The following is a 5,013-nucleotide window of genomic DNA, read 5'->3' on the forward strand; positions in this document are numbered from 1 at the left end:
GCGTTGCCGTAAATTTAGTTCTGGCTGCGTAAAAATGTATTTGAGGCTTTTGTGATCCGTATATATCTCACATCGATTCCCAAGTAGGAAATGCCTCCATTCCTTGAGTGCATGAATAACTGCTGCCATTTCTAAATCATGAGTGGGATAATTTTCCTCGTGTTTGCGAAGTTGCCTTGAAGCGTAGGCGACAACCTTGCCTTCTTGCATCAACACGCATCCGAGACCCTTTCTGGATGCGTCACAAAATACTTCAAAATTCTTGTGTATATCGGGTACAATTAATACCGGTGCTGTTGTTAATTTCCGCTTTAGCTCTTAGAAACTTTTCTTGCAGGCTTCTGTCCATTCAAACTTCTTATCTTTCTTGAGTAACTGTGTCATAGGTTTGGATATGGTGGAAAATCCTTCAATAAATCTGTGGTAATATCCGGCCATTCCCAAGAAACTTCGTATGTCTGTTACGCTGGCTGGTGACTTCCAATCAAGTATGGCCTTGACTTTCTCTGGGTCCACTGCTATACCGTCTTGAGTCAGCACGTGGCCTAGAAAACCTACTTGTCTTAGCCAAAATTCGCACTTGCTGAACTTGGCATACAATTGGTGTTTCCTTAGCTCTCCTAGTACAATCCTGAGATGTTCTGCGTGCTCTTCTGGTGTTTTGGAGTATACCAGAATATCGTCGATGAATACTACGATGAATTTGTCCATAAACTTCATAAATACTTTGTTCATGAGGTGAACAAAATATGCCGGGGCGTTAGTTAATCCAAATGGCATCACTGTGAACTCGTACAGTCCATATCTGGAGGTGAAGGCTGTTTTGGGGATATCTTCCGTTCGTACCTTCAATTGATGGTATCCTAACCTTAAGTCAATTTTTTGAGAATACCTTGGCCTGAGCAAGTTGATCAAACAAATCGTTTATCCTTGGCATCGGGTATTTGTTTTTGACTGTGACCATGTTAAGTGCTCGATAGTCGATACACAATCTCAGCGTTCCATCCTTCTTCTTGGCAAATAAAATTGGTGATCCCCAAGGTGAGGAGCTGGCTCGAATGTATCCTTTTTCCAGTAATTCCTTTATTTGCTTCTTCAATTCGATCAACTCGGATGGTGCCATTCTGTATGGTTTCTTGTATATGGGGGTGGTTCCTGGTGCTAGCTCAATGCGGAATTCTATTTCTCGGTCTGGTGGCATGCCTGGCAGCTCTTCAGGGAATACATCTGGAAATTCACACACTACTGGAACCTTGTTTAGCTCAGAAACGTCCACCTTATTTAATCTCGGTTGCCGGGGTCTTTTTCCTTCCTTGGCTGATACTCTTATTGTCTTCCCTTGGTGGTGTGTGAGAATCACGGTCCTATTGAAACAGTCGATAAAACCTTTATTGGTGGTTAGCCAATCCATCCCTAGGATGACATCCAGTCCTTTATTTCCCAATACAATAAGATTTGCGTAAAACTCCAATCCTTCAAACTCAATGACCACATTCTGACAGTAATTCTGAGAAACTTGCTGAATCCCGGGGGACTTGATTATTATGGATTTCTCCAAAGGAAGCATCGAAAAATTATTTTGCAAAGCAAAACTTTTCGAGATGAAAGAGTGAGAAGCTCCAGAATCAAACAAAACCATTGCAGGTATTGTGTTGACAGGAAACGTACCGAGTACGATATCCGGAGCATTTTGTGCCTCCTCTTTGGTTACGTGGTTCAGATGACCCTTCCTGTGGTTATTGTTGGGATTGAAATTGTTTCGCTTGGGCGCTGAATTATTGCCGCCGTTGTTCGGCTTTGGGGTTGAGTTCCTTGGCTTGGGGCACTGTTTGGCATAATGCCCTTCTTCTCCACAAGCGTAACAAGTAACGCCGGGGCGATAGGTGAATTCCTTGTCCCTTGCATGAAAATTCTTGATTGGGCGTGAGACATTGGATGAGAATTTGGGTGTCCCACCCTTTTTAAAATCTATCTTGCTTCGGTGATTGCGAGTGTGATTAGTCTGGTCCCTTTTTCGCTTGCGGATATCTTCCAGACTGCGTCTCTCATTTTCCAGAGTAATGGCCTTGTCCACCAGCGTTTTAAAATCAGGAAAAGTGTGCACGACCAGTTGGCATTTAAGCGCGGGCGCCAGACCGTCAAGGAATTTCTCCATCTTCTTGATTTCAGTCATACGCTCCTCATTGGCGTAGCGGGATAATAGGGTAAATTGACTGTTGTAATCTGACACTGTCATGTTCCTTTGTTTGAGATCATCGAATTCTCTCTTCTTGATTTTCATAATACTCTTAGGAATATGTGCACCACGGAAACCTTCCTTGAAATCATCCCAGGTTATGTCATTTTCGTTGGGATGCATGTGCAGAAAGTTCTCCCACCACGATGCGGCTGCTCCTGTGAGATAGTGTGGAGCATATAGTACTTTCTCGAGATCTGAACACTTTGCAATAATTAATTTCCTCTCCATATCTCGAAGCCAGTCCTCGGCTTCAAGAGGCTTGTCAGTGTGAGAAAATGTTTGAGGACGTGTCTTCTATAGCTCAGATAACTTGGAATGTTGCTGATACTGTCCATGATGATTCCCCATGTTGATGACTTGGTTCATCATCTCGCGATGTTGTTGCTGACTCTGTTCATAAAGGCGGCACATTTGTGAAAGTGCCGATTCACTGCCTTGTTGGCTTGACTGTCCCTGAGTGAACTCATTGTTGGGTTGAGTATCAAAAATTTCCTCTGGTGGAGTTGGCATGGAATGTGTCCAAGGACGAGACATTTTTCACTCTGGGAATTTTTTTGTAAAACTCTTAAGAAAAGCGGAAAGAGTCGCAAAATAAAACCATAAATGCAATAAGCTGGCAGATATAATTAAATGCCCAAGCTTACTTAAGAAAAACAAATCGACTTGCGCACTGAGAAGGACTGCTCATTACATATCTTACACGCGGGCGGTAATTATACAGTACATCACTCAGGATATGCGTACATAATCCTGACATGTTATTAAGGCTAGTGCACTTCTCCAGATCCTACATGATGCGCAAACAGGCTACTTCTCACAACCTATGCACATATCTTACAAAGTGGTACAATACACGGCAGCTAAGCGTACTCAGGCAGAGATGTTGACGATCTCCTTTGCCCTGCCGAGGGCGAGGCGTAGCGAGGTTGGGGACTCGACTTCCTCCTCGCTAATGGGCTCCATACATGTAGTGTTGCGCAGAGCGGACAGAGCGGTTGCCAGGGGCGGAGCAACACGTACAGGAGTGGGCGGCGAAGGTTGGTGTAGTGCGCGCTGGAGTGGGTGCAATGACTTGGTTAAATTCTTCGGTAGAAGGCAGGCGACGAGTAGGCGTAAAAGATGCTGAGGACGAGACAAAAGTCGGTGGCGGAGCGATGGGTAGGAGCTCCCTCCTGTTGGCAGCACAGCCATGGACTGAGTCCATGCGGGTAGCTACGAAGTCGTCCACCAGGTTGTCGAAGGCTGCCTCCAGGGCCCGGAGATACTCAATGAGCATCTCAAAAGCCTCGTCTCGTTCTCCTCTGGGGCAGGAGTATGCGTAGTGACAGGTGTAAGGCACATGACACGGAAGATAACGGTAACGACGAGTCTTCATCATGGGAAGGACATCCCTGAGACGAGCTATCGCCTCGCGGGCTGCCATCTGCATAGCATGCCTCTCCGTAGGCATGGCTCTTCCCACGAACCGGAAGCGGCGTAACTCACCACGCCCTCCCCTGAACTGCACCGCGGCCTGGTGCATGGTCAGACTGTCGTTGACTCGGTGCTGGTAGAGTGTGAAGACTGGGCGCACGGATGGCCCCATCGCGACCTGAACGATGGAAGAAAGAATCTTGACGAACCCATCGGGCACGTTGGCGAAGGTCTGAGACTCGCAGCTGATGTCGGCCATCTACAAAAGTAGGCAAAATTCTGCAGGGTCAGATCATAAATTTATGCTGACTGACAGAAAATGACTATAATTGCAAAAACATAAAATAGCTCTGTCATGCTAATAACTAATTAGCGATCGCACCTAGTGGCTTCCTACAGTTAGCCTGGCTCTGATACCAAGCTTGTCACGACCGGTTTTCCAATAAAAATATTTATTGATAAACCAGTCTTTTGAGTCCAGTATGAGAGAAATCCTCCTCACTGGTAGACAATTTCTTGATACAATAAGCCAGTAGCATAAAATATATTACAGGGTTGAACTGTGGTTGCTCAACCAATTTATTACAAGCACGCCAATAATCATACATAATGGCGGACAGGACACAGTGGTGTGGGGACATACTACTGACTCATGGATAGGTTGGTGGTGGAAAAGCACAGCGGGAAGGGAAATACAAGACTCTAATAATATCATTTCATCGAACGTCGAGGTGAGGCTCGATAAATTTATTTGGTAGCGGAAGCGGATATAAAACAGTGACCAAATCCCGGGTCGCACGAGACTGACTGGGACTCCTCTAAGTGTCGGACTCGCTATCGAACTCTTCATCCATGAGATCGCCTTCGTCAGCATCTGGCCAAATCAACAAGCCAGTGAGTACTTTGAAAGTACTCGCAAGACAGTTCGGACGTAGGATATAACAAATGCATGCATGGATGCAACATGATTAATTCCTTAATGCACAATAAATAAAATTGGCATAACGGGTAAGTAAAAAGGGAAACGGCGGTAGTCCGCCTGAAATCCCACAGAGCATAAATAAGGACCGATCGGGTATCTGAAGCGACGCCTCGAAAGGTGAACAAATAAAAATAAGGAAATGATGCCACAGTCGGGCATCTTAGCGACACCACATAAAGGGCTTTAAAAAAAATGCCACGATCGGACGTCTGAGCGACATCGCAGAAAGGGCTTTAAAAGAAATGCCACAGTCGGACGTCTGAGCGACATCGCAGAAAGGGCTTTAAAAGAAATGCCACAGTCGGACGTCTGAGCGACATCGCAGAAAGGGCTTAAAAAGAAATGCCACAGTCGGACGTCTGAGCGACATCGCAGAAAG

Source organism: Triticum dicoccoides, chromosome 1B (assembly GCF_002162155.2).
Source record: "Triticum dicoccoides isolate Atlit2015 ecotype Zavitan chromosome 1B, WEW_v2.0, whole genome shotgun sequence".
NCBI lineage: Eukaryota > Viridiplantae > Streptophyta > Magnoliopsida > Poales > Poaceae > Triticum > Triticum dicoccoides.